Source organism: Cupressus sempervirens, chromosome 3 (assembly GCF_028749045.1).
Source record: "Cupressus sempervirens isolate cs-2001-9-10 chromosome 3, ASM2874904v1, whole genome shotgun sequence".
NCBI classification, from domain to species: domain Eukaryota; kingdom Viridiplantae; phylum Streptophyta; class Pinopsida; order Cupressales; family Cupressaceae; genus Cupressus; species Cupressus sempervirens.
This window is the reverse complement of record NC_143120.1, coordinates 702,878,987-702,890,135: the sequence shown is the minus strand read 5'-3', so window position 1 is coordinate 702,890,135 and position 11,149 is coordinate 702,878,987.

Genomic DNA, 11,149 nt, shown 5'->3' with positions numbered 1-11,149 from the left:
TTCAGAGTGGCTTACAACACTTAACATGAGGAAAAGGGTACTTTTAACTTGTAACAAGAAAATGGATGCATTTAAGGATATGTCAAAAAATAGTTTGTCACTGATTCAGGTGTTTGGAGAAGATCTCAAGTGTCCTTTTTGGGAATGTCCGTTGGATGTTCAATCTGAAGAACACATTTTCAACAATTTTCAAACTCAATTCAAAAGTTGTCTTGTAAAGAGGACATTGACAATTTGATGCAAAAAAAGTTTACTATCTCTAAATTTGAAAAAGATTGCATACAAATAGACAAAACAATCAAAAAGATGAAAAGAGTTTTTCCATTTATACAGGTGAAGATGTAGTATCAGCTAGGACTGGAGGAAGATGAACTAATGAAATTCATCAGGACATATGAGGCTAAAATTGCACAAAAATCATAGAATGTAATTCTTGTCTAGAGTTTTTGCTAAAATTAAATATACATAGTGGTGTTATATGATTTTTTTTTCTTTTGTAGAATTTTTAATGCAATACATTTCATTCAAAACACGTGTTTTACAATGTAAAGAAAAATAGAATGCTTTATGTGCATTATATATACTTATGTGATAATTTTGTATATCACTTGAATAAATGAAACAAGTTTTCTATGTTAAATTTTATATGTGGGTTTTTTTTTTAAATAAAGAGATTGGGTGTTAATAAATTACCATTATTTATTAATTTTATGACTAATAGAATACTAACTTTTAGAATGATTTATGAGGCACAAGAGTTAGAAAAATCAGTGGTATTTTGTAAATTATATTTTGAAAAAATATGTATTAGATATCCACTTTGAGTTTATGTTCTTATTTCATATTTATTGTTTCCCAAATTATCTATTTTAAATATCACATAATTTAATCTTATATTAGAAATAGACTTATTTAATTAGATGATGTTCATAGTAATGACACGTGGATCTCAAATTGATGAAGAACGGAGACAACATAGAAGGGAGTATCAAAGAGAGTATAGACGAAGAAAACAAGAACAAATGAGTGCTATAGCAAGGGAAAACCAACGTCTCATTCGTAATGAGCAAGATAGGGAAAGATATGCTAGAAGACAAATAAAAAAAGTGCATGAAGAATTACATGATACAAACATTGTTCAGGGAAATATAGATACTATTCCTAATAATATATGTCCAAAAAAGTGGGATTTCATCGAAGGAGAAAACGAGAATCATCTCAAAAAAATAAGTTCTGACTCTCACTCTCATAGGCACGAAACTAAATGTATGAGGGAATATGAAGGATATTATAAAGAAAGAGAACAAGAACAATGGAAGGAAATCGAAGGAGAAATTCAAAGTTTTTACCCTAGCCAACAAATTGACAAAGAAAGTGAAGAAACAATTGTTGTAGGAATGGATAATGAAAATTCCGTAGATGGAAATGTGAGTGAAATGGACTATACAAAAATTCTACAGCAACACATAGTACCTTTAATGAAAAATGACCAACACAATTATACTAGAAATATAAATATTCAATCTGCCATAGAGGGAAGAGAATACAGAAGCAAATATCAAATGGAATATAGAAAGAGATGCCATGAAAAAATGAATGATACAAAAAGGGAATGTGAAAGGTTGATGCGAAACCAACAAGAAAGAAGAAGAAGTGAAGGGGAGTATAATAGAAGAGAACAAGATCAAAGGAATGAAACTGAAGGAGAAATTCAAAGATTGTACCCTAGAAAACAAATTGTCAAAGAAAGTGATGAAATGAATATTATAAGAATGAATAATGACAATTCAGTAGATGAAAATTTGAGTGAAATGGACCATACAATAACTCCACAACGACAAATAGTGCCTGAAATAGAAACTGATACACACAATTGTACAAGAAATATAAATACTCAATATGTTATAGAGGAAAGAGAATATAGAAGAAATTATCAAAGGGAATATAGAAAGAGACGCCATCAAAAAATGAATGATACAGAAAAGAAATGTTAAAGGCTCAACCGAAATCAACAAGAAAGACAAAGAAGTGATAGAAGAAGGGTAGACAATATAGTGCAAGCACTTCAACTTCAAAATAATAATGAAACAAATCATAGTTGTAATGTGCAACTGGATGAGAATTATCATGAATTCTTTGGGAATAGTTTTCATAACCTTCAATTACTTTTTCGACATCAACTTGATAGTTTGGTACACCCAAAAATGTGCTATATGTGTCAAGAATGCTATCTTGGCATAAAAGTAAGATGTTCAAGAGAAGGTCCGATGTGTTCAAGATGTCAACAAGAAAAGGGAAATAACAGATTTTGTGCATCGAACAATATGGATCCAGGCTCACAACCAAAGGAACTTGCAAATTTAACTCAAGTAGAAGAGATGTTGATTTCACCTGTCAGTCCAATATTGCAGGTGACACATGCAATAGAGGGACAATATAAATACAAAGGGCACACAATAAGCTTTCCCCAAGATATAAAAAAAATATATATAACTCTTCCACATCCAATTAAAGAGTTGTCAATGATAATTGTCCGAAAAAAGGATCAACGAGGTACAAATTATGACTTTACAGTGAATAGAGATCAGGTTTATGAGTCACTAAAGTATAAGATTAATAATGATAAATTTTATTCTAATGTCAAATTAGATGATCATTCTTTGGATGATCTTGAACAAGATAGAGACTATAGTATTTTCAATAAGATAAAGACAGTTCATGTTGAGTTTGACTCAAAATCAAATGATATCTTGTTAGTAGAACTTGAAATAGAGGAAGATGATTACAATAGAAATTACACATCTATGGCAATATGACCACCAAACCTTCAAAGAGAAATGGATTTTATCCATGTATGGGTTAAAAACCCAAATATTGATCCTTTAAGGTTGATTGGTTGGCCATCAGTTGGGGCATCTCTAATGAATGAATATGTAACACCAGGATTATTGGATATGGCTTTTCCTACATTGTTCCCTAAAGGAGAATGTGATTGGCTTGAGCCACGATTGAGACAAGTACTTTTACATGAATATGTGAATCATCTTATTCGATTCAGAGATAATAGATTTGGGAAACATCCAAGATTTTGGTATTACATGTTGAACATGATAATGAGACACCGAGCACAAAATTCTAGTTCTATATTTGTAAAAAGACATATCCAAGAATTGCCAATTACCATAGATGAATTGAGAGAACATATGGAACATGTACCAAATTCTCATCTTGCTGATAAATTGATGCGATTTGGCACAACTTTGCGAGGCACAAGGTCATATTGGAGCAAGAGTCAAGGAGAGTTATGTGACATGCTTAGGCAATCAGGGACACCTACAATTTTCTTTACATTAAGTGCAGCTGATATGTATTGGCCTAATCTAAATGCAATGATGCTAGGAACTCCACCAACTAACCCAAAAGAAGCCCAAAATTGGAGAAGGAAAAATGTTATTGACTACCCTCACATTGTCACTTACTACATGCACCTCAGACATACTATGTTTCGAAAGGAGATATTAGAAAAGGGATTGAACGTTAAAGACTTCTGGTCTAGATATGAATGGCAACATAGGGGGTCTCCACATGTACATGGGTTTTTATGGTTTCATGGTGCTCTGAATATAGATCGAATAGATTGGCATAATGAAGAACAGGTAAATGAAGCTAAAAATTATTTTAACAAGATTGTTCATGCATGTAATCCAAGAGCCAATGTTCATCAACATAACATGCAGGTATATCTACAATAAGTTTATAAATTATGTTTGCCTTTAATTTTTAGTTTCTAATTCTTATGTTCAACAATTTCTAAATTGGAAGTGATTTGATTTAGGTATTTCAAAAATTTTCAAAAAATCCATGCTTAAGAGACACGAGACAACTTATGGATGTAGATTTTGATCGAGATTATGAGGAAATTCTAAATACTGTTGAAAGACATACAATGTATAAGGAGGGTGCATGTCTTAGAAAAAAGAAAGGACAAATGACTTGCAGGTAGAAATTATTGTAATGGTGTATTTCATATAGAATATAAATTTAGTGACTATTTAGTATAATATAAAATAATTTATTTCAAATGTACAGGTACAATGCCCCTTGTTCTCTAAATCTGAATGGTTCAAAATTATATGAGGATATTGAAACAGGTGAAAAGAAGTTTGAACCTGCTAGAAATGATGAAAGAGGTAACTCACATAATCGTTACATTCTCCAATTTTGGAGAGCTAATATTGATTGGTAGCCAGTTTTGTCAGAGCATGCAGTTATTAGGTACATTGCAAAATATGCAACAAAGGCAGAGAGAAACTCAGAAACCTACCATCAAATGCTAACGCGTTTGGCCAATATAGAGAATCTCGATCACTTTGCCTCAAAGGCTTATAGGAAACTTTTAACTGAGACTATAGTTGAAAGAGATGTTGGAGCTCAAGAGACATGTCATATGCTATTAGAACTTCCATTGGTTGAATGTAGTAGAAGATTTTTTAATCTAAATGTTTCATGCAACATTTTTAAACCAGTAACAAAAGCAAATGAAGGTGAAAGTGAGGAGCCAAAAGAATCCTTTATTGATGCATATATAAGGAGACTAAGCTCTATGGAAAATTTGTCATTGATTGATGACTCTAGATCGTGGATATTTAACAAGAATAGAAAAAATTAAAATAAGTGGAAAAGAAGACAAAAGAATGCAATTGTTAGGGTTTATCCAAGATTTGTAACTATTCCAGCACGCCAGTCTAAAAAGTGTGTTGACTTTTGTTTCTCAGAGTTGCTTCTATACAAATCATTTAGAGAAATTGCAATTGATATTGGTGAAGATAGTAACTCTATCATTTCAAATTGGGAGTCATTTAACTATGTCCCATGGCATGTTAAACGAGCAGTGGAATCAGAAGACAATGAGAATGTAAGTGAATCAGAAAGTGAAGATAATATTATTGGTCATGCTAATACTACAGGGCATGAATGGGAAATTATTTCACAGCTGCATCATGGACAAGCATTGTAAGTTTCTGAAATTGATATGTTGGGACGAAGGGATGTAGATAGACAATATAATTGGTCACATACATGTAGATCAGATGAAGAAAGTAATGTGGCAATAAATTTTATCTGTAGAATGAGAAAAAATGGATTGCTTTCAAATTTTTGTATAGAGAACAATATCAACATAAAAAATTTTAGTGAGAGAAAAAAAAAGGCATTTGACATCATTATGACACACTATCAAGCAGGTGAGAGTGTGGATCCATTGTACATGATTGTTCAAGGAGCTGTGGGTACAAAAAGGTCATATTTGATTGGTGGAATTAGTAAGTATCTAAAACAAGCTGCAATGCCAAATCAATCCCCTTTACTGCTCCTCGCACCAACTGGAGTAGCAGAATTTAACATTGGTGGATCAACAATACATTCAAAGTTGAAAACTCCAGTTAAGAATTTCATGCAACTAGAAGGAACATGTTTGACCAGTTTTTAGGAGGAAATGAATCATATAAAATACATATTGATAGATTAAATGAGCTTTATTGGGGAGAAGCTACTTGAGAATATTTATTCAAGGCTTCATTAAGCATTTCCTCATAAATCAAATCTCAGCTTTGGAGGTGTTCAACTAATTTTATTTGTTAAATTTTGATTAATGTTATTCATGATAAATTGAAATATTATATTGAAAATCTAATGAATTGCTAAATGTTTGTTATTTTTGCTAGGAGTTTCAATCATTTTAGTTAGAGACCTCAGACAACTACCTCCAGTAAAAGACAAAGTACCATATGCAAGTTTTAGAAGAGCAAAGCTATTATGGGAAGAATTCAAAAAGGTGGTCACATTAGAAAAGATTTTTAGGCAAGACTGTGAAGACTCAGAACAACAAAAATTTTGCCAGTTACTTAGCAATCTTAGAGATGCAAATGCCACAATTATGGATTGGAATTTGTTGATGTTGAGAACAGGAATTAATATTATTCCAAAAATAAATGATGATTTTGATAAAAATCTTCATTTATTTTCAACAAATGGTAATGTTTGCATTCATAATAGAAGTATGTTACATTCTCTTAGAAAACCTGTTGCACGTATTATTGCAACTAAAGTATCAAACATTACTAATGTAGATGACAATTCTATGGATGAGTTGCATATGGAATTATTGATCTCAAAGAATGCAAGAGTAATGTTGACTTCCAATTTATGGATAGAAGCAGGACTTGGAAATGGTGCTCTAGGTTTTGTTCATGATATTGTGTACAAGCCACAAACCATGCCACCAAAATTACCCTTGTACGTACTGGTGAAATTTGACACTTACTATGGATTCCCATTCAATGAAGAAAATGCAAAATTAGTTCCAATATGTCCAGTACAAAGATGTTGTACAACTCAAATACCTTTGCGATTGGATTGGGCATTGACAATACACAAATCTCAAGGTTTAACACTTGAAAAAGCAACAATTGATATAGGTCCAATAGAGAGAATAGGAATGACATTTGTTGTGGTTTCTCGTGTAAAATCATTATAGGGATTGAGGATAATGCCACCATTTTCCTATGATCGCTATGAGAAAATGAAAAAGGGAAAACAACTTGAAAGAAGAAAAGTAGAAGAAATAAGGCTTTGAGAAATAGAAAATATGTCATAAAACATTTTTCTTTAATATTATAGTACCTTCAACTACAATAGGTATCGTTTTTATTATTGTAATGGGATTGTAAAATTATTTGTAAATAGTTCTTCCATGAATATATAATTTGGATCATTTACTGAGATGTTATATGTGTTCTTTTCTTGGAAGGACTAGAAAAAATTATTCTATCATTCTTTGATATTGGTACCAGTTAAATTACAAATTATAATGTTTTTTAAAAGAACATATTTTCAATTATTTCTATTTAGTTATTCCATGTCAATGTTATATTTGTGGCTATCTAACTATATTAACACATTTTAATATCTCCTTATGAATATATAATACGGTTCACTCTTTATATTTAATATAGCTTTTTTATGAATATAATATGGATCATTTACTGAGATGTTATATGTGTTCTTTTTCTTTGAAGGGTTGAAAAAAATATTCTAGCATTCTTTGATATTGGTACCAGTTAAATTGCAAATTATAATATTAAAAAAAAAACATATTTTGAATTATTTATGTTTAATTATTCCACTTGACAATACTCTTTTAGGTTTTTTATAAATATTTTCTTTAGATTTCATTCTCTTTTACACAGTCAGTTTTCTTTTGTTTCCTGTCTTTCAGATATTTCAAAAAAAAAAATGTTAAGGCAAAGAATAATTAGAACTGATGATTTCTACGAGTATGTTGATCTTAGAAGAATTCATAGTGAAGAAAGAGAAAAATATTTATCTTCAAAAAGAAATCTTCTGGAAACAGGTTTTCTTAGATTTTATCCTCCAGCTCTTCGAAATTTCAACCATTTCTATAGAGATCCTATTTTTGAATAATTGGTTTGTTGTGAGGAGTGCAATCCCACCGAATTGTACTTTGTTCCTACAGAGATCTATTTAGAACAAGCTCCTTACCCCATAGATTTACATGAAAATGGTTCTCATTGGTTGAAAACAATGCTTCAAGGTCCTCAAATTAGTACTCAAGGTCTTGAGAAATTTCACTATCATGGCCAAATTTTTCGTATATAATTTGTTGGATAACACAGTACACCTTTGAATCGGCATGTGGTTGACAGATGGGGGCCTCAAGGGGTCTTTTTGAATCTTCCATTTCATGAAAGAACCACAAAAATTGTAATAGAAATTATACCTACATGGACACAATCAATCTGTGAATTTTCTATACTGAGGCATTCAAATAATGGTACTTCATATATGAGACAAAGAACCTTTGAGCACCTATATTGGTTTGATGTGTTGGATCCAGATACACATGACTTACTTCAAAGAAACATGATTCATTGTAATGAATCTAGTGATTCAGATTCAAATGATTGATACTTGATACTATTTTAATTAATTTCAATATCATATCTATTAAAATAATTCCACAATGATTTCAGTATTAAATCAAACAATTTCAAATGGAAAAAATTGTCATTCATATTTGCATTTACTTTTGTTGTAACTCATATTAGAATATATATTAAAAAAATTATGTATTTCTAATTATTTAATATATCTCATTTTTTATTAACACATTTTGATAATTAAAATTCAAAATTAAAGATTTTAGATTTTTTTATGAGATGTATTTATACTTTTAGATGACCACATGCACTCTACAATGTGTAAGAAACAATTAAGAATATTAATGTATTATACTTTTGTATGATAAGTTTAATTTTTGTTTAAATTGAAAATGAATATAAAAAATTTAATTTATTGCAAATTATAATTTCTTCTATGTACATGATCTATATTTTTGAAGGCATCCATATATGATAAATTACATGTAATAAATTTTAATTTATAACCTTTTATGTTTTTTCCAGGATATAATATTAATACAATGGACCACTCTAACAATGAGTCTGAAATCATTATGCCAAGTCTAGTGGGCTCAGTGAACTCTGATGGATCCCCTCAAACTGTTATTGATAAATGTGAAAAATCTACATTGGAGAGTTGTTATAAATTGCTTCTACATTTTGAAAATGCAGTAGCAGGAATTGATTTCATAGAAGATAATGAAATTTTAAGAATGAGAAATGTTATAGAAAAAGTAAGGGAGACATTTAATAGAATAGCTATTTTTCCAGATGTTTTGGAAGAAGTCAAAGCTGATCATGAAGAAAATGAATCTTGCAATACTTATCTCATCAGTGATTATTTTATAAGGTCTTTACATTGACCAAATTAGTTATTATTGATAAAAAGATACGATTTTATTCATGCATAATAAATGTATTCATATTATATAAACTACTATAGAATTTAATATTATTAAGCACAATATGCTTTTTCAATAAATACGTTTTCCCTTATTCCTTTAAATTGCAAATTGTAGCCCTTGTCTATAATATATGTGTTTTAAAAGTTATAATTCATTTTTTATTATTGTAAATGATTGTTTGTTAACATAACAAGATCTAGAATCAATTTTTTAAATAACAATATTTATTTATTTATTTATTTAACCTCATTATGTTAAAAAAAATTATTATACTTTGTTCTATTTTTTGGGTTGATTGTATTCTAATTTTTGCTTCAAGGTTTTCGATCACACTATTATCTACAAAAAAAATTACTCAGTAACATTAAAACAATTAGATATATTGAATCATATATTTACATAAACAATTTTTTTAAAAATATTTTAATCATTAAACTAGATTATAATTAAATGTAAATACATATATGAAGTAAATTTAAATTATTGTAATAAACAATCAAAAAATAGGTTCAATATTGAGCAATAGATGAAATATTATTATATAAGATTAGAGAGGGCGATCTATTAGGAGAGGGATATGAATATTTTTGTGTGTGCATAGTATAGAGAGAGTGGATCTTTTATCATTATAGGCATATGTCATAGGGAGAGTAAAGAGAGAGATAGGGAGAGACATGAGGAATAAATAAAGCTTAAGGAGGAATATATGATGAGATGAGAGAGAGAGAGAATAAAGTTAGAGAGAGAGAGAGAGTAATTAGGAATGGAATAAAAGATTTGGGGGAGTGAGAGAGAGAGGAGATAGATCTTGAGGCTAATAATTAGGCATATCTCTTAGATGTGTACATATAAGAGATATAGATGGAGAAGATATGGTAACAGGTGCGAGAAAGAGAAAGAGTGAATGGAAGGTAAGGAGATAGAATGAGTGATTGTAGGTGGTAGATAAGGCATAATGGGGACAAGATGAGAGACGTGAGGTAGATAAAGAAGAAAAATAGTAGAAAAATATTGTGATAGAAGGGATCTGATTAATTATTAGAGAAGCGGTAGATAAGATAGAATAGGGACAAGGTAAGAGAAATTAGGTAGATAAAGAAGGTAAATAGAAGAAAATATCTTGAAAGTAGGGAGAAGTGTTAGAGAGAGAGGGGGGAGGGCTATACAAGAGATTAATTAAGGGATATAGATGCATATGTACAAGAAATAGAGATGACAAAGATTTGGTGAAAAGAGGGAGTGGGAAAAAAAGTGAGTTGATGATAAAGAGATATAGTGAGTAATTATAGGTGGTAAATAAGATATAATGGAGAAAAGGTGGTAGATAAGATATAATGAGGTAGTTAAAGGAGATAAGGGGAAAATATGGTGAGAGAGAGATTGGGGAGAGACTGTACATGAGAGAATTAGGGGGATATATATGTGTACATATAAGAGATATAGATGGGGAAGATATGGTGGGAGAAAGAGAAATAGTGCATGGAAGGTAAAGAGATAGATTGAGTGACTATAGGTGGTGGATAAGACATAATGGGGACAATATGAGAGACATGAGGTAGATAAAGAAGAAAAATAGGGGAAAAATATGGCAAGAGAAGGGATTTGATTAATTATTAGAGAAGTGGTAGATAAGATAGAATGGGGGCAAGGTATGAGAAAATAGGTAGATAAAGAAGCTAAATAGAAAAAAATATCTTGAGAGTAGGGAGAAGTGTTAGAGAGAGAGGGGAGGACTATAAAAGATACTAATTAGGGGGGTATATATTTGTATGTATAAAAAATAGAGATAGGGAAGATGTGGTGAAAAGAGGGAGCAAGAGAAAGAGTGAGTGGAAGATAAGGAGAGACAGTAAGTAACTATAGGGCATAGATAAAATAGAATTGGGACAAGGTGAGAGACATGAAGTAGATATGAGAAAAATATTGTGTGTGTGTGTGTGTGTGTGTGTGTGTGTGAGAGAGAGAGAGAGAGAGAGAGAGAGAACTGGGATGAAGAAACATTTACATTTTTTTAGTATTAAACTAAACAACTACAACCCCAAACATACATTAAATTAAACCTATTTGTCAAGTTCAAAAATTTGTCTTTTACATAATACAATTATACAAGTTCATATTATAAAATTTATGTAGTAATATTATATTATATAATAAATATTAGAATCATATTCTTTTAACATCCCCTACGGATGCTACTAGCTATATACATATTATATATTTATATAATATATATAGAGAAAGTTGAGATATATCGAGGCTTTAATA